General features: G+C 42.7%; 1 protein-coding gene across 3 annotated transcripts in view; it reads left to right on the top strand.

Annotated features, from left to right (window-relative positions):
* Window positions 1-20,242, top strand: part of LOC138299526 (phospholipid-transporting ATPase ABCA1-like) — a 2,649,159-nt gene that overhangs the window by 1,272,028 nt on the left and 1,356,889 nt on the right. The window lies entirely within an intron of this gene.

The raw sequence follows: 20,242 nt of genomic DNA, 5'->3' as shown, positions 1-20,242 counted from the left end.
GTTCATCCATTTTCTTTTCTTGCAGCTGTCGTTCTTCCTTTCTTCTCACATACATACATGCTTTTGCCCTTACATCTCTCTATCCATCCATCCTTCCTTCCTTCTTTAAATCCCTCCACCTTTTAGCCTGTTTATACATTCATTCGTATCCACTGATCTCCACTTAACTGTATCCTTCATCCTCCATCCTTCTGCTCATCCAACCATTCATCCACCCCCTCTCCACCTATTTCCCCACCCATCCTTCTTTCGTCCCCGCTTCTCTTTCGTCCCTCCAGGCTGTCTTGTGCCATTTGTTCCACAGCCCAACAACTTCTTTATACTGCTCTCCTACAGTGGCATTTATGATCTTCATTTCGGAAGCTAGCAGTCTCTGATCAAACTAATTTGAGCTATAAACAGAGAATTACATTTTTTATTTTAATCAGAACTGCACACTGGCAGCCACACCCCACTTAAGCTGCTAATGTTGTGTGTGTGTGTGTGTGGGGGGGGGGGGGGTTGTTGACACCGCTGGATGTAAATTTGGAATGTCCAGTATTTCCCTCTTTTCCCGTGGAATGTGTGAAGCATGGCAGTTTTTCTCGAAGAGAGGAAAATAAGCATAACGCTGGGCCATGCAAAAGATGACATGATGGGCCAATGGATAACACACATTCTCACACCTTCCTGGAGGACTCTGCCAACATTATTCATCGCTACAGGTTTGTTGACTTTGGAGACGGGTGTGATAGTTGGAGAGTGAGTGAACATTACACTTCTATGTGTGTGTTCCTATATTTGTAAATTCTGGCGACCCATGAAAGTCATCAAACAGTTAAGGCATGGGCGTCTGCAGGGAAGGGCAAGGGGGGGCGCATTTTCCTATCTTTTCACCTGTCATGGGAGATGTTTGTACATGACTTGGATTATAACTAAATGAATTGTGGGTAGCGTATAAAGAACCTCTCCGCATGACTAATCTCTCCATGTTGCCCTAGCTAGGCTTAGCAGAAACTGAAAGAAGTATTAAAAAATTAAAAAAATAATTTTTTAGTTAAAAATGTTCATGAAAAATCAGGTCGAAGTGCCACTGTTTATACACTGTAGAAAAAGTTAGTGAAAGTTCATAATAGTGCCCATACAATATTAAAAAAATAAATACTGAAGCGTGTTTGATTGGTGTAAAACCCCGTGCAGCCATATATTGCTTGAGCATCATGAAATTGTCTGGTTACACAGCATATAGCAGACCCTGCTTTTTCTGGTGAGGTAAATCTGCATGGATCAAACATTGCATTTAACAGGAGTCTTGACCTATGAATCCCCAAATCAGGATGCTCTGCTGCTTTGGCAGTGAACTGAAATATTATACATAGGACCCATTTTAACTCTCTCCCCCAATCCAAGGCATTCTGATTTAGCTGTCTGCATGCTTATTGAGTTGGACATGTCCCTGTATGGTTCATGGGGACTGAAACTGTCTAAGGTATGTTTGTGTAATAATGCAGAATTTATTTTATCTGCACGTTTTTCAAAATTATCTTGTCTAAGGGAGTGCTTAGTCAGAAGAGTGATGCACAACAGTGTGAGCTGCATAAGGGGTGCTAAACTATTGTGTGTGAGTGATCAGAGTCATGTTCTTATATTTGTTGTTGCAACTAGCAAGACTGCCAAGTTTCCCAGGTCCATGTTACCTAGACCAGCCCATTTGTTTAGTAGAATTTTGGGGCTTGTAGTCTTATTTAATCTAGTATAAAACTACAACTAAAAGTCCTAGAATTTTGAGAAAAAAAACAGGACTAGCCGAGTCATGCATGCACCTGGGAATTTTGCCAGCACTACATGCTTATTAACAAGAAAGACTGAGAGATGGAATGCATGTAATTTACATTATCTGATTGAGAAAGTCACATTAGGATCCACCTAGCTTTAACAGATGAGTGATCCACGACATGCTCTTCATAGCTGCACTCTTGGTATAACTCTGAATAATCTCCCAGATTGACAGGTGAGCACCCAGAAGGCATGAATTGTATACAGTCAGCCATGTCAAATAATTTTGAGTCCAACCAGCAGTGATGACGAGTAATCCAAAGCATATCTGCCTAAGGTTCACCCAGGAGCAAGAGGAAAGTATAGCATGAGAATGGGCTTGTTATGGGCATATAGATAAACGGTTTCAGGCCATCTAGCAGCAACAGAGGAGCATTCCAGTGCATAAAAGGGCCCAAAGGGTTAAAGGCAATCAGCATATATGCAACATGCATCCGCCCAAGAATGACAGATAGCTTAACGCCTGCACCAGATACAGGCTGCCATTAAGAATTTAAGCTACCATGACTCTTTTCTTCCCCTGTGTCAATCAATTTAATACACTCTGCAGGAGGGTATCCGTTCATAGGAGGGTAATATGAGCAGTAAGCACCAAACTGCAGCCTATTGCCTGATACCTACAGTCATTATAGTGATGTATTAGATGACAGCATAGGTAGATAGCTTTAATCACAAAACGGCTCATATTTCTAGGGAAACAGCCTTTACAACACGTTGTAAAACATAGGTAAATGGATCCACCCAAAAGAGTCAACATGAGTTATTCTGGTTCATGAGTGATGATTTCATTAAGAACAATTTCTCCAGATTGTTTTCAAATAATAGACAATTAAACTAGACATAGCTCAATTTGTCCAACTGACGCATGTTTCGTCCTTTACACGGCTGAAGGTCTAGGGCTTTCTTTAGCTGCAAAGATAAAAGAGTATAATAAGTCCTTTGAACTCAGATAGTGAACAAATGTGTCCATCACCTTGTGTGAAACATTATAAAAGTAAATAAAAAGTGAGAAAAAAGATTATAACTGAATTAGTGAAAACTGAAATGAAAAAGACACCCAGTGATGATCCAACAAGCAAAAAAGGATAACAAGTAATCCACAATAAGCTGTATCTATGGAGATCTCGTTAAATCTGGTGAAGGAAAAACATCCAAAGTGCACTTCATGAAGGGTGGTGCTGGTGTGCTAACAAAGTGATATCATAAAAAAGGGGCTGACGTTAGTGCCGAAATATACGTTGTTTGAGATACGATCGAAAAAGAAGATCAAGAGCAAAAGGAAAGTAAAAGCCCCCATCCCATTGCAGTACATGTTTGCAAGTCTAAATACCAGTTATCAGGTTGTGTCTGAAAGTACCTCTGAAAACAGAAGTCAGAAGTGTTTTTCATACATGGCCCAGTGGATTTCTTAACAGCATTTTGGGTCAAATACCATATCAAAGATAAATGCATCTGAATTAAAAAATAATGATGATAAATACACAATCTTCAGGCACGTGGTTAGCCTATAATACGAACTCTTGAATTTGAGAAACAGTTGTTCCACACCCCAACTAGGGATCTACCCCTTAATTGAATACAGGTATTTTGCAACAGAAGGGCTTTGTTGGACTTTGAAGCCAACAAATAGTGTGAAGCATACTATTACAGCCTTTACAATTCTGTATTTACCATGCAAAGGCTTTATGACAAAGCCTTTACCATGCATGCCATTACCAAGCATACAACTTTACCACACACAGTAAGTAAATGTAAGGTAGGTATATTAGAGGTGTAAGGGTGGTTTTGGGATTCAAAGGTGGGCAGTGGTAAAAGGCTGTAGGAGTAATTTTAGGGTTTAGAGGTGTGTGGTGGTGAGAGTAATTAGGCTTTAGGGTGGGTAATGGTAAAAGGTGGTAAGGATGAATGTAGGTTTTAGGTGTGAGTAGTGATAATTTGAGGTAAGAATAATTTTAGGGTTCAAGGGTGGCAGTGGTAAAGGAATGCAAGATTGGTTTTAGGGTTTAGTGGTGGGGAGTGTTAAACTGAGTAACTGTAGTGTTTAGGATGGGTAGGGGTACAATGTTGCATAGGTGATTTTAGGGGTATGGAGTGGGTAATGGTAAAGGGATGTAAGTATTTTGTGCATTGTAGACTTACTTTGCTTCTACAGAATTAATTAGACAAACACAGACTACCAATGATTTATGAGTTTAAAGTTTTGGACTGAAAACAATGTCTGTGATTACTTGGAGTGTCGTTTTCAACCTGCACACAGGCATTTTCTTCTGGTATCTCCTGATTGTCATGAAAGAAAACGTCCTAATTGGGATGGGGCAGAGAGAGAACTGCTGGAACTGGATTTTTAATCAACAGCTCTCTAGGCTGCAATGAACCTGTTCTTTGCACAGGAGTTTGGGACACATATTACCTGGAAGTGTTCAAACCACATTATTACCATCTCAGACTACTGAATTAAAGGAGTAAGGAAGATCAGCAAGCTGCAAGAGTATGTTAACATAAAAAACATCTGCAAAAACTGGTGGCAAAGAAGATACTCAAAAAGTATGCTGTGCAGAAGAAAATATTTGAGATAAAATGCTAAGAGTCTAAAAGAAGTGAGTGAACCCAGGGTAACCATGGTCCACCTCCAAAGAGCTCCCATCTCATGAAATTCAAGATGCCATTTAGTCATAATTTTCAGACGACGTGCCTCAAGAAGATGGCACCTTTCATCCCAACAGACTGCAAGCTGGTTGCGGACTCCATACTCTGTGTTAATCTCTCCTTAAGTCTATTAGTGCAACTATAGAAAGCACATAACGTTACAGTGATGCTATCTGCGGAGTAGAGCAAACAGCAACTCAATACCAAATGCACCAGGTCTGCAATTGGCTCACAGGTTGCCCTACACCAACTTTAGGGTAATTGCCACTTTCACCAGAGCTGGCTGCCACTTCCTGCAAGAGATCAAAGCATATGCCCCTAAGCAGTAGCAAAGCTTCTTCTTCCAGATATGAGCAACCATCCCCAACCTACAATTTTGTACAAATGGGACCACTAATACTACATTAAATGATCAGTGCATTTCCACCAGAGTCCAAAAACCCTGATTAAAACTTGTCTGTTTTACTTATGATGTTGTGTCCAACTTTTCATTGATAAAGTACAATTTTCCTTTTGTAATTTAAATTTGAGTGCTGTGTCCCAGAACACCATAATGCTGCATATTTCTATGTTGGTTATAACTAAGAATAGGATGCTCAGGGGAACAATGCAGGTCTTTGCAGCCCCTGCAGTGCAAGAGCCCCCCACCCTCTATTGAGGCCCTTAAACCCTTCTGAAGGCCCCATTCATCTCTAGGCCAATGAATATCTGTGAAATATTGGAGGCTCAGGGACCCTTCATCACATTCTGCACAGGGCTCAATCATTTTATGTTAGGCCACTGGGAATGAACTGCTGCCATCAGACTTTAGGTGATACCACCACACCAGTCTGCCAACCCCACTGCAGTCCTGATAATGGTGCACTGTGTTCTCACAAGAACTCAATAGTTCAATAAGAACTTACAGTGTTCGGCTATACTATTAAACTAATAAAAAATACACAAAAAGCCTTACTTCCAAAAGTCTTAATTTCTGGTATCTGTCAGTGGCGTAACAACTGTGTCATGTGCCCGAGTGCATGGAAGAAAATGAGCCCCCTTTTTTAACAGTGAAATGCTGCTATAACCAGGGTTCAATGGTCTGCACTGGCCTCTGGGCACCAGTGCCACTGCACCTGCTGCATCCTGGTATCTCTTGTCTTCTGCTTACTAGGGCACCCATCCTATCCTCATTTCAACACCCCTAGCTCACACCCAAAGTGTCCACTCTTCTTAAAGTAGATCATTGCCTCACAGCCGATATCATGCAGCTCTATATTCTTTTGGGGGTGTTACATCCCACACATAGAAATGTTGCATAACCGGTTTTATACAGGCCTGACCGGAATTTTAATGTGCCGGCCGGTAAAAAAAAATAGTAAAATCACCTCAGGCTTGTATTGTTTCCCCTTTCATACAGTAAATCTAAGAAGAATACAATTTAAAATGTGTTCACAGTTGCACATATGACCCGAATGATAATTTATTGTGGGGAAGACTCCCCTGAACTGTCACAATTGCCTCTCAAAGACACTGGAGTTTGCACTCCTGTCACCCATGGCCGTCGGGACACCTGTAAAGGGGAAAAGAAACAAATTGTGAGAAGGTGATGGGAGCTATGAGAAACAGGAGACATTAAAAATGGACCAATCTATCTCTGGACAGAGGGATGGGGCCACAACTGCTAAAACCCAATCAAGAAGTAGAGGATGTGTGCACCAGGAAGATGCCAAGGAAAGCTGTTGCAGAGTATAGGAGAACCGTGGGGATTCAATATGGACAGAAGGTCTGACTGCGAAGCAAGAACACTGAGAAAAATGAATCGGAAACCTCTAGGGCATTACTGTCAACCCATAGAAACGTGGTCCAAGGAGTGGTGGATGCCACCAAAGGACACCGATTCATTCACCACAACTCAGGAGGGTTGTGGCTTTGCAGGTGAGTGACTCTGGAAAGGAAGCAGGAGACTCTGTGGTGTTTTGTTTGCGCGGGCTAACACCGGGAGGGAGGAGAACGGGCCACACTGGAGAAAGCTGCCATATTACTCAAAGTTCAAGTTTGTTCCATTTTGGTATTGTTTTGGCACAGGAGTGTTTTCTTTTAAGACAGATAGTTTGTTTTCATTTGGGCTGTTAACGTGAGCACTGAATACTTTCTTCAAAGCACAAGGGTGGGGCGGATGGGAATATAGTAACTTAGCATGTTGAAAGAGTGCATGCCCCTGGGTGAACAGGAACCCCCAGGACTTTGAATCCCAAGAATACTGTAGAGACTACAACCTCAAGTCACTGAGCGGGGCTGCCCCAGGCATAGGGCTTTCCTTGATATTTCTTTTCTCACTATAAACAAGCAACCTTCACGGATGCTGGTGACACAATATACTAAACAAACAGAACTACATACTTACCCCCCTTTCTTATTCAAAGGCGACTGTCAGTGACATCCTCTTGGAAGAACCTAGGAAAAATCAGGAAAAGAAAACAGACATTGTTAAAAACTGCATCAGTACCCAATGCTCTTCCTACCCTTACACCTATAATTATTCTTCAGTTCAAATCTGTGAACATCAATAAAGCATCAAAATTCTGAAACCAACTCAGCCTCCGTCTGTATATATCTGTCCATCCCTCCTACATTAATGTGAACAAAATCAGAAAGGGGATCATTAAAATGAAACCAAACAACTGCATATAGCTCTATTTATGGATCATGTCTGAGCCCTTGCAGAATCTCAAAACCATGAACAAATTATCCAAAGATGTCAGCCCGACCAACACACTTCCATGCGGCTATGCCCATGCAACATATTCTTACCTGCTTTGAACTTTAAAAGTAAACAGTGGCAGCAGCACTCAGAAAAGGTGCACCCTTGGGTCATTTCTGTCCTTTGGGTATTAAGAGCAAAGATGAGGTCCACAGAGTGGCTGACACAGTAAGATGGAGCCCCCAAAAGTCATTAAAAGTTGCTCTGGAGGAGACAAATAATAGAGCAGCTGGAAAACTAAAACACTTGGTGCGAAGAGAGGAAAGCATTTATTTCCATCACCATGCCCCTAATGTACCTGGACTAGTCGGTGGAAACAAAGCCCACCTGTCTATAAGGCGATGCATGATTGGGTCACCTTCCAGACAGAGACCCTGACCCAATCACATATCTCCAGTAACAGTAAACAGAACCCCCTAATGTACCTGCATTAATGGGTGGAGACATAGCCCACCACTCTAAAAGGAGGTGTGTGGCTAGGTCTCCTTCGACACAGAGACCCTGGCCCTATCACACAAATTTCCAGTAACAGGAACTGGGAAAGCACCAAAACATTCAGCTGGTGACAGAGAAAGGTACAGGAATTCAACAGGTACATTTTAGATTGTCTTTTATGTCAAGACTGTGAGGGCCAAGGATCAGGTTTGGTTGTGGGTGGCCCCTTAGCTAGAACTGGGCCTGTTTAAATATCAGCCTTATTTTCACAGTGGTTATAGTTCTGATTGGCAATTGCAATTGCAAAGCAGCCAGTACAATGATGAAGCTAAATAGAATGCAAAATCTTGCTCCTCTTTTTGTTCTAGGCACAAAAAGTGCAGCCCGCATGTCTCCTGCTCAGATACCACCCCGCAGGCTCCTGAGTAAACAGAATGTTACGTTTAAGACCTTATGTACTGCATATGCAGTTGTTCACTGAACGATGCTCTTGTACCTCTGAAACTTGATAGTGCCATGGCAGCCAGTGAGAGGTCATTGCCACAATTTAAGTTTCCCTACACCATGGAAGATAGAGACATAATTTGACATGACCATGGTACTTCACAAGTAGCTCACCAACTTGTCCAGCTGCTTGTCAACACTGTCCCTTAATGTGCAATAAACACTTCACCAGTGTTAGCGCATCAGTCCTTAATAAGTAAACTTACAAGGGGACGTGTGTAGGTCGACGAACCTTTTGATTCATTTAAGGTGTTCTTGCCATAGTTTCAGTACAGAAACAATAATCGACAAACAACAATCAATAGTCATTAGTCAAATCAACAATCAATGGAGTCAATACATTTCACACACCATGACTCTTCAGCCATGAATAACCACACCTTTAATTATAAGTTTAGTAAGTTTTATTTCCCTTATATTATCAATACCAAAGTCATGAATCTTAATCATCTACTCAAATCAAACTAAGTTAATAATGCTTGTTAATCAGCAAGTCACAAAAACATGATCTAATCAAAGCTTTAATCAAAAGACATTCCAATGCATCAGCACAAAGCAGTAGTAAAACCCACTTCAACAAAGCAATGTTGTCCATAAAGTTCAGCAAAATAGTCGTCAACCATTTGTCTCTGCAATTCATCAGTCGTCATGTGAGTAACCTCAATTAACACAGATTAGCATCAGAATGTGGGGCTTCATGCAAAACAATTTAGAACACAAATTTGGAAAGCATCTACCTAAAGAAAGTATTAAGCCAGCGCAGTTGGTACCTAGATATAAAAGGCATAAAAATGCAATTCAGTCATTGTCATATCTACCTATCCACGGAACGGGTCAGCAAGCAGAATCAGTCTTCATCCTCAGGACATCAATCAATCAGCAAAACATCAGGCTCTCAGTCAGAGAGTATGAGCCCAATGACAGAATCTCAAATCTCTTCTTCTCAATATTGCAGTGAATCTGAATAAGGTCTAATCTGAATCTGGTCTCCTCCGTCGCGTTGTTATAACAAAGTTCTCAAACTATCCCCCAATTTCCAACTGGTCAATTAATCGTATGTTATTGTTCTGCCCAGTAGTGTCCATATACCAAATCTATGAATTCTAATATTTCATAGTTCACATGTCGCTGATTGGTCTGCTTTACGATGTTCTCATCATCCGGCTCGTCAGGTATTGAAATTGTTGCATCTTCGTCTCCAGTCAGTGTCTTTGTTTTTCACGTCCTGGGAAAGTACATCTCATGCACATTACACACATTTGGATACATTACTAGAGACCTTATCTCCTGTCTGTCAGTTCCCATAGAAAGTTTCTGCTAAGTATTTTATTAAAACAATGAGCATTTCACAGTTAGTTCACTCTGTCAGCATTTTATATTAAACACTAAGAAATACAGATTCTGCATGAGGCCTAGCAAAACTAGGCCAAGACACTCACTAAGTTAAGGCCTACAATTAATAAAGCTAGAGCATACTTCATAACCCTTAATATGACATATTATTACATTAATCTAATACATGGTCAATATTTCGTACGTATTAATCATAAATTAGTACATTTTATGAACACTGATGGCCATTCTTCGAGGTCACATTTTCAAACATGCACATTATTTTTCTGTGTTATTCATTTTTCTACATAAGTCATTATTCAAAATACATAAACATTCATTAAAAATGTACTTGGATGATTACAAAGAAAAACACTGTGAAAATGAGTATGTTATGCTTAGTTCTGAGAGAGTCTTGAGATTGGCAAACCATAACTTGAACAAGTATATTCTGCTAACGTGTCATAGTGATTATGGCTTCAAGGTTGATTTTTCTTTGGAAACTTGCAAGGACCAATGTGTTCTTGTGCCCTGTTTTCGTTGTGGCATTGTGCTTGCAGCCTATCCTCTGCAAACTCAAGGATGCCTGAGTTGGGGCTGGTTTAGAAGTTTCTGTCTTCTCTTTTGTATTTGGGCATTCTCATTTCTGATTACTGTTCCTCTTTCTGACTCCCACCACCCTGGATATTGAGTTCTGTGATATTCTCTTCAGTGGGCATGGATTTTTGCTTGTAATAGGGAGGTTTGCAGGTGGGTCATTGTTCTGGTATCCTTGATGCCTTACTGCTCACCCAGGATTTCTGCCTTTGGCTTTTAAGGCTGTACTATTGCCTCTTGCGAGTCCCGTGATTTTACCACATTAATCCTTTGCTCACACTGGGCATGACCTCTGCCTTTTGAGTTTTTAGCATTTGTTGGCTTTACTTCGCACTGCCACTTGGAGCTTAGTTGGCTTGGGTTTAGATCTTTTTCAGTTGTTTCTAAACTTTGCTCTTTCTGGCTGGCTACCATGGCGAATGATTGATACCTGCTCAAATTGCTTTTTTATATGTTTTCATTATGTAAGCACATATTCACATTCTCATTCACGGACTGCTGGGCTGTTTTGGTAATCGACTAAGTAGGTTCCTGGGTATGAGTGGTCTTTTGCAGGCACCTGCAGGGGAAGAAGTTTACATTTTTTCTTTTAGGTTGACGTTTGCCGCACCTTATGACATAATGATTGTGAAGTAGAGCGGATGAATGGGTTTACCACTAAGTAATCAGAGAATTATTTCCACATTCAAATTAATATGTTTTAAGGAATACAGGAAGTAGTACTGGACAACATAAAGGAGACATCGAAACATATTTTCCATTATCAAAATGATAAACAGCTAAAGTGCTAAGGATCTGATCAGTGTCTACTAGAAAATATAGATATTACCGTCACCTTGACTCGCAAGAATCTAACTTCATAATCATTGTTTACATGCTGAAATTGTATGATTAGCTATGTTTGTTATGGAAGTACTCATATATGTCCTTGTGGTGCCAACTTTTAACTTTGAGGATATCTATACCATCACCAAAATAAAACATAAAGTTGTCACTGTCAAATGTAGGAAAACAAGGTCAAGCAAGCATTTGAAAAAAGAAAACTGCGTACACATAATAGTTTTGCATTGATGTTTTCCGGCTCTTCATTAAGCAACTGCTAATCCAAAATTAATTTGCAGGAGCTACTTTCACATTAGTAATTAACGGATCATCAGATTTTCATGCAGCTCGAATCACCAGTTAGAATTATTTATGACAAATGTTTTGACTGGATAATGTGATTTAATGAAACATCTAATTACTGCCATTTCATGCCAAATATATCTATATTTTTCTTTCTTACTTGCTTCATTTACCACCTTCATTTTGCACACTTTTTCCTCTTTACTTCACTTTCACATTTATGAAGAACAAAACCAGTGCTCCACTGCAGGACTTCTCATTCATTCATCCCAGGTGCAGGCTATGACCGTCTTTTGCATCCCCCTAGCTTTCTGACCTATCTGTTTTTGCTGGCCGTAGAACTCTGTGTACTTTCTTTACATTTGCTAAACAGTACTAAAGTGCCTATGCTCCCCTTTTTAACAATGTTAATTCAACATAACCCTTATTGGCATATTTACGTTTCTTATTGGGAAATGGCACTAGTGGACTGCAGCACCTATTGTGGCATCTACTACAGTGGCAGCGGCAAACAAGACTTATGGCCTGCCACTGCAGCCTGACTGAAGCTTTTACATTTTTAAAACTGCAATTCAACCTATCAAAGTAAACCCTTTTGATAGGTCTAAATCTTCCCTCTAAATATTATTAAGTCGCCCTTAAGTAGACCTTATAGCCGATAAGGCAGAGTGCATGGTATTTAAAGGTAGGGAATGAAGAAATGTATGATTAAACAAGCTGCAATAGTGACTAGCACCTAAAAGCTATTTTCACTGTAGCAAGGCTGCTTTTTGCTTACAGAAGCACTGGAATGCACTATTATATTTACTTATGCTGTCTTCAAATAATAAACACCTAGAAATTTCATTGTATACTCTTTGTGCTATCTATTAAACACCAAATTCATTAATGAAGTTGGATCTTTAATAATTATAAGGAAAAAAAACTTTTAGAAAGGTTTGCATGATGCTACAATGCATGCTTTCAACACACATGCCTTTACCATGCAAAATTTAAAACACATATCTTTACTGCACAATTATATAGTTTAACACTGAGTTTACCTTTACCATGCATACATTTAAAATGCTTCATTAAATAATATGTATTTTAACTCTGCAAAACGATTTCACTTATTTAAAAACATCACATTTATTTCTTTTACAAAGAAGTGTTTTAAAAAAAAAACTTTTGAAAATGTAAAAAATTGTGCCCCAACCAAAATGGTGAATTCATAATCTAATAAAGGTCACCATAAAATCGTAAAAATTAACCTGCATATAAAACATATATTTAGTCATACAGTGAGTGGCATAAAGCAAATGATTCATATTTAAATTTTATTTTAAGCTATGTTTTTACCATAAAATACCTATAGGTTGTCCATCATTTTGTTGTCACTTGTACACTGACCATTGCGATGACCACACTAACTGGTAACGGGAGGAGAGACAAAGACAGCAAATTATTGAACCACTGCCCTGTACCTTTCTAAGTAAGTATTATTGTAATAGAATTGATACATATTGAAGCAATATTTATTTTTAAATAAGTAAATATATATTTTTTTCTGGTTCATTAACCATTTCTAAAGAGATATTTCACACAGCGGAAATTGACTATTTTAACAACAATAAAAAAAAAAAACAGACTTAGGGCCTGATTACAGTTTGGTGGTAAGGTCACCGCCATGGAAACGGCATGGTTCTCCCTGACCACCAAACCAGTGGTCCATCTGCCCAATAATGAGCTAAGCGGGTCCATATACGGAAAACCACTGCTGCACCACTGTCACCGTCATGAAATTCAGACTGCGTCAGCGGTGGTCAAGGTTAATGCGTATGTCTGAATGTGGACCGCCAGCTCCACCACCAGTCCAATCACAATGCATCTTGCTGCGACGTGACTGTGGTGGCCAAACCTCCACTCCTGAACTTGCAGAAAAAGGGGGATAAAAGGCAGAAACTCACGTTCACTCACCTGCACATGTCCTCTGCTGTCATGGAGCTGATCATGCATGTCCTTCCACTGCTGGTGCTGTTTGATGACCACCAAAACCCACACCGCTGTGGACGCAACCAACGGTAAGTCCTCATCGCACCCATTTCCATTTACTTTCAAGTTAACAGATGTACAGACAGATGCAAGATAAGGTTCACAGGGGGTCTGGGACAGAACTATTTTGTGGGTCCCGGTCCGGAACAGCTACAATTGTTTGCTCCCAACTCATCTCTCTGCTGCTCTCTTTGGTCAGCTCACTGACACTGCAGATGGACAATCCTTCAAAATTTAAATGAATGCTCCAAATTGACAGGGACAGTGGTGTGTGTTCACAATACTGTAACACAACAGCAAGTCCACACTAAAATCACAGCAAATAATCGCTGTGACACCCTCCAACTTCTCATAGGCTAGGCCTAGTATTGATAGACAAGAAACTTAAGTAGGGATGTTTCATTAAACTGAAACACACCGTCTATGCTACATTACTGCAACAGACTCTCTCATATCAGACACAACATACAATCCCATTTATAAAATGCTATCCTAAATAATACACCTAAAAATTAATGCAATCCCACCATGGACAAACCCTCTGCAGAACAGGGTTGTTTCAGTCAGGGGGGGCCTGAAATTCTGGGTCCCAGGGCCACACACCACTTTGCCCATGCCCCAAAATGTGTCTCTGCACAGGCCCCTGGCTGCAAGTGTAGCATGGACAACAAATAGCATCATCAAGTGCCATGCATATGTGTGCATTGTGGAAGTGCAAGATACTTGAGCAAACACATCAGTAGCTGCATTTCTCACATTTGACTAAAACGTTCACAAAAAGAAGACAAAAGCCATGCCAACCAACCACCCTCCAGGTGTAAATAAAAAATGACTAACTTGCACACAGTCTGCACATATCCAACATACATCATAGGGAGAAATGCAAGACAGATGAGATTGACAATACACAAGTCTAGCTGAACCCTTTACCATTTGAAATATCACACAAAACATTATCTGGCACAGTTTGCAGACATCCCACATTTACATCCATGGAACAGTGTCCCTTCAGCTATGTAGGTCCTGTACTGGTCACAAAAGCAAAATATTTAATCCTGGTCACATTGATCACCATTTAAGGAGAAAATAACATACCTGCAGTCCCACATCCCAGTGTCACAAAGAACACAAATTACGTGGGGTAAGTGCTCATCCCCATGATGAAGGCCTGCCCAGAAAAGCCTACCACTAATGCATACTGTTACAATTTGTGTATGTCCATAATAAAGTACACCATAAACATATGTGGAGCATAACTTGCCATAATGTGTAGACACAAATACATTGTGTCACAATCAAACTGCTGTCACATTTGGAGGTTCCCCAGAGTAACTAGGGAAAAGTAAAACAAGGACCAATCCATTCCAGCAAAACACTCTTTAAAATTGTGAATCAAACAAATACACATGATATAAAGGTGTGCCACAAAACTTACCTCATCAGACATTTCTAGGTAACCTCCTCAGAAAGGGGCATCCATTGGGCAGTACAGGCAACTCTAAGATTTCATTTAGGTGGGGGATGTTCGGGTTGGGGGGTGGACTTGGTAATTGAAGTGGTGGGTTGGGAAGAAGAAGAGGTGGATAAATACTTAGAAGGGGGTCTGGGAAGTAGAAGAGGTGGAAACTATTTATGATGGGGTAGCTTGGGATCTGGAAGAGGTGGATGGGGGATACTAGGGGTGGTTTGGTAGGTGGGAGAGGTAGTATTGGGTGTGGGGGGGTGGGAACCTGTTTGGGAGTTGGGGTTCGAGGCTTGGGAGGGTTCAGGGCTAGGTAAAGGGAAGGGTCATCAACAGGGAACTTAGGTGTGGGTTTGGGAAGGTGTGGGGTCTTGGAAGGGGAGTGACTGGGTCCGATGGGCCTGGGACTGTTGTGGATGCAGCTGCATGTGTTTCTGGTAAATGTGCTGGAAGTATGGGTGTGTCAACTAAGCGTGGTGTTTGTTGGGTGATTGTTTCTGTGCATCTGTGTTTTTGTGATGTGTATGAGGTGGATGTTGTATCAGTGGTACCTGCTGCTCTGGAAGTGATGGGTGTGGGTGTGGTGGATGTTGATGTGATGGTGACTGAGGTGTGGTTGGGTGTGGTGTGTGAATGGATGTGACTGAAAGGGTGCATGTGGGTGTGGTGTTGTCAGTACTGCTGTGTATGTGGTGGTGGGTGTACATTGTGTGCATGTGTGTGTAGTGTCAGATGTGCTGTGTGTGAATGTGATGGGGAATTGTGTCAGTAAGTGGATGTGTTGTTGTTTGTGGTGGGTGTGGTGGTAATGAAAGTTATAGAGTCTGTGATGGTGTGTCTATTGTCTATGGCGCCCGTTAGGAGTTTGGTGGGCAGCGGAGGCTGCCTGCCAAACTTGTACCGCCATCTGACCACCAGTGCGGCCAGAACACCGCCGGCCCTATTACAAGTTTCCCGCTGGGCCAGCGGGCGGAAACATCCCAGCAGGAAACAGAGCCTTAACAATGATTATGAGCCAGCGGCGATGTGCTGGTGCAGCGGGTGTAGCAGCACCCGCCGCTCTTTCCACTGCCCGTTATTCGGGCAGTGGAAAGCGTGATGGGGCTGTCCATGGGGGTCACTGCACTGTCCATGTCAAGTGCATGGGCCCCCAGGGGGCCCCGGACTCCCCCATTCCACCAGCCTTTCCATGGTGGTCCAACCGCCATGAAAAGGCTGGCGGATTGGGGGGTCATAATCCCCACTGTGGCGCTGCATGCAGCACCGCCCTGGAGGATTAAAACCGCTGAGACCGCCAGGCTGTCGACTAGTGGCAGCCTGACTGTCTCAGAGGTTGGACCATACCGGTTCTGCTATGATCGTAATGTGGCGGTCTGACCGCCACAGCTGCGGCGGTCCAACCACCATCGCAAGTCTGGCGGTCTTAAGACCGCTAGACTCGTAATGAGAGCCTCTGTGTTTGGATTTATTCCTGTTTTATTTATTCTGTTTTTACCTATGTGTTGATGTGCTGCTTAGGTCTGTACGGGTGTGTGAGTGTAAATGTGTGGGTGTGCTTTGGACAGGTGGGGGAATAGGATAGTGGTATGGGGAAGAGGGGGGGGTAGGGACAATATGTTTTTAGGAGATGGGAGGCTGCACAGATGGAGGAGGCCAGAGCCTGGAAAGATCTCTGAAGGCAAGACATTACACTATAAACTGCCTTCCAGGTAGGCCACCATCTGCTGCAGATGGCTGTCTTGCCCCTGGATAGCATTTAGAATGGCAGTCTGACCTACAGAGATTGTACTCAGAAGGTCACTAGCCTTCTAACTCTGTGCAGCTGGGCCAACAGGGGCAAGGGCTGAGGTGCCCGGAGCACAGGAGACGGGCTCCCTCTTAGGAGTGTGTGTCGGCCCAACTGGGTGGGGAGCAACAGGGAGGGTGCTGATGGAACTGGTGGTGGCAGACATGTATGCAGATAGTAGAGATCCTGCGGGGTCTTGCGACTGCTCAGGAGTATCAACTGGAGGGGGACTCAGAAGATGAAGAGCTCGAGCTGGCATCCTCCCTGCATCCTCTCGTCCACTGGATCCCTTGGTGTCCTTAGACTAGCCAGAGACCACTGTGGCCAGATGCTTCCACAACAATGCTGGCCCTGTCTCCTTCGCTTGCCCTGGATGAACTTGAACTGACATATTAAAAACAGTTTATTGCATCTGCATAAACGCATCTGACCATCAGATTAAATCACAATTTTTTACAGAAGGGCACAGACTTCTGCATTTGGATGGCTCACTACATGGCCGTCAACATTAGGAGGAGCATGTGCATACATGCTGGAGTAGCAGAAAAAGGTTGGTCACAGTGATGTCATAACCACCCCAAAACATGTACCATTAATTCACTTATGAACATTCCTTCCTCATGCATATAGTCGGACAGTTGACCAGCTTGTATACTTTGGCCCTTGTAGCATTGAATTCTGATCTGACAACAGAAGATATGATGGCTAACAATAGGACATCTCTATAGTGGCCACACAAGCACCAGATTCCCTAAAATGTTCATTTCCCTGAAACAACATCATGATGTGATGATGGATAAGTCATTCAGCAGGTCGTTCATAAGTGTGTGGCAGGAATCATGTCACATGCAAAGGCTCACTTCACACTGAGGTCATTTTTCTGGTCCTAATTCATCATATGTCCAGTTTCAAGATAGTAAAATCAAAGCTGTACTGAGGTAGCTTGACTACCTATCAGATGTAGCATAGAAAGTTAGGTTAGAGAGAGTCATGGTCTAGACAATGGGAGATATTTACTGCAAACGCACAGATCATAATGGCACATATGGCACTATGAATAACCCTAATCAGGCTTAGTACTGATGACAACACAATTTTCAAATGGCAATCCTAGAAGCCCATACACCTTTGATGTTTGGTGTATGTCAATAAATATCAATGAGATGAAGCGGTGGATACACTTCAATTTTGAGAGAATGGCACAATACTGCACCATCGTCATATGAAACAGCAATGGCCCTGTAAAACTGAGTTCAGGCACTCACATATGATCCCAACATTGTCACATATAACTCCCTGAAGCATGTCGCCAGTCAGTAAATGCAGATGAAACAAAAACAGGGAAAGGTACACTGGATAACATGTAGGCACTAATGTTGATGCCACCAGTGAGGTTTGCATACTCATGTCACTGTAAAATCAAAACTTACCAATGGGAAGTACAGTTCAGTCACTGCAGCAAAAGCGCACTGTATGTAATGGCACTTGTAATATAGCTCCCATCACATGAGACACAGTAGTGAGGGAGCATCACTCATGACACAATGAAGACAAGTGGTCTGTCCGGTACACCTTCTCCCAGAGCATCTAAAAAGAACAAGGCGATCATGGCCTTAGTCAGCCATTTGTCTGGTCTAAACAGAAAATTGGCAGTGGGCTGAACTCTGCTGACCTCTTGGTCATAAAAACATAAGGCAAAGAACATCATCATGCATCTATTCCCAGCACTACACAATCCAAAACTCTACCTGTGGATTGGATTTGGCACACCCACAATGTTGTATGGCAAATGGCTACCAGATAAAAAAATATAGGGGCATATTTAAGAGCCCCTAGTGCCATTTGAACACCAAATTAGACAGCATTTTGTTAAGCTAATGTGGTGTTAGAAGGCCAAAAACACTGCACTGTGTTTACAATGTGGCACAATGGATGCATTGTGCCACTTTACGCTATATTATGGCATTGTCACACATAATGTATGCAAAGGGGGTGTTCCCCCTTTATGGGGGCCAAAAAATGATGCAAGCAAATCTAAGAGATTTCTTTGTGCTATTTGTTTGCCACTTTTAACACCTGCTCAGAGAAGAAGAAAAGGATTGCTTCCTTTGGTCAGAATGGGCCTCTGGGTGTTTTCCAGGATTAGCGTCAGAATTTTTGACACTAATCCTGCAAAGCGCCAGACTAGAGTCACTTTTCTTAAATATGCCCCATAGTTTATAAGGTAACATGGACAACTCTGGCCAGGACTCAACCGCTTGAAGCTGCTGTTGGGCCCTCAACTGCCCATCAAGCTCAGGATAGGCTACCGCCAGTATGTGGGCCATTAGGGGGGTCAGCTGCCGGCGCGTGCCCCATCTTGTTGGGAGGACTTCCCCAGCTGGACCTCAGTGATCTTCCTGGTCCAGCACCTAAGGTCCTTCCACCGCTTCCTGCAATGGACGTTGCACCAACAATAGACCGCCAGGGTCCGCACCTTTCAGGCAATGGCTTTTGGTACACTTCCGATGTGCATTGACCGGTATGGACACTAGAGAGGAAAGAACCGTATGTAAGTGCAATTATTTTACTACTGTTTTTTGTAGTCATACAATTTGTTTACAATTAGCACAAGCCAAACTCCAAAGTGAACACATTAAAAGTTTGTTTTTTACACCTTGAGGACAACAAAAACATCTATATACACTTGGGTAGTCATCTACTGAACAACCTCATCCCTGGTCATGTCCTAAACTGATTAAGTCAATAAACTAAAATCATGTAGCCCTGGCCCATTATCCATATATGGTGTTGCTGGACACATACACAGTTCTAACCACTGTATTCCTTTTGTACGAATATGTAAAATGGAAAAACATGCACAACTGCAGAAATAAATAAATGCAGGCCCAAAGGCCAATCCAAAGTCACTAATGCCACAGGGCAAAGTCCAAGCCCCTTCTTTACTCCTGACAACATCGGGACTCCACTGCTCAGGTGCATCATGTTGGAAATGGGCAGGCACCTCAGGAGGTGGGGGGGTGGATGGGTGGGGGTTGCAGCTCATTGCGAGGGGGCACCTAGCCCACTGATTCTGGAGGGGGCTTCCTGACCACAGGTTGATGGGGGTTGGCTGCCCAATGGTTCTGAAGGGGGCTTCCTGCCCAATGGTTCTAGAGGGGGCTTCCTGCCCGCAGGTTGATGAGGGGGCTGGCTGTCCACTGGTTCTGGAGGGGTTTCCTGTCCACAGGATGAAGAGGGGGCTTCCTGCCCACTGGTTCTGGAGGGGGCTGGCTGCCCACTGGTTATTTATGGTGCCCCTTGGCCTCTGGTTCTGGATGCTGCTCCTTGGCCTCTGGTTCCAGATGCTGCTCCATGGCCTCTGGTTCCAGATGCTGCTCCGTGGCCACAATATTGTGGGGCTCCTTGTCCTGGAAGGATTTCTGGGAGGCCTCCTTGGCCTTGAATGTCTGGGGGGCCTCCTTGGCCTTTGATTACTGAGGGGTCTCCTTGGCCTTGGATGTCTGGGGAGCCTCCTTGGTCTTTGACTTCTGGGAGGCCTCCTTGGCTTTTGATTTTTGGGTGGCCTACTTGGACAGGGACTTCGTTGGGTTATCCTTGGGCCTGGGTTTTGGTGGTGGTTCCATGGTCTTGCCAGTTTGTTTGGGAAAGAGAGGCACTTTAGCCCTCTGTTTGGGCGGGTGTCAATGTTGCAGGTGTCTGGCTTCTCACTCATATGCCCCTTGGTGGTAGCTGGTTTCTTTGGGGGTGGAGCTGTGTTGGC

This window comes from Pleurodeles waltl, chromosome 1_2 (assembly GCF_031143425.1).
Source record: "Pleurodeles waltl isolate 20211129_DDA chromosome 1_2, aPleWal1.hap1.20221129, whole genome shotgun sequence".
Classification (NCBI taxonomy): domain Eukaryota; kingdom Metazoa; phylum Chordata; class Amphibia; order Caudata; family Salamandridae; genus Pleurodeles; species Pleurodeles waltl.
The sequence above is the reverse complement of the archived record's forward strand: the minus strand, read 5'-3'. Positions and strand labels throughout refer to the sequence as shown.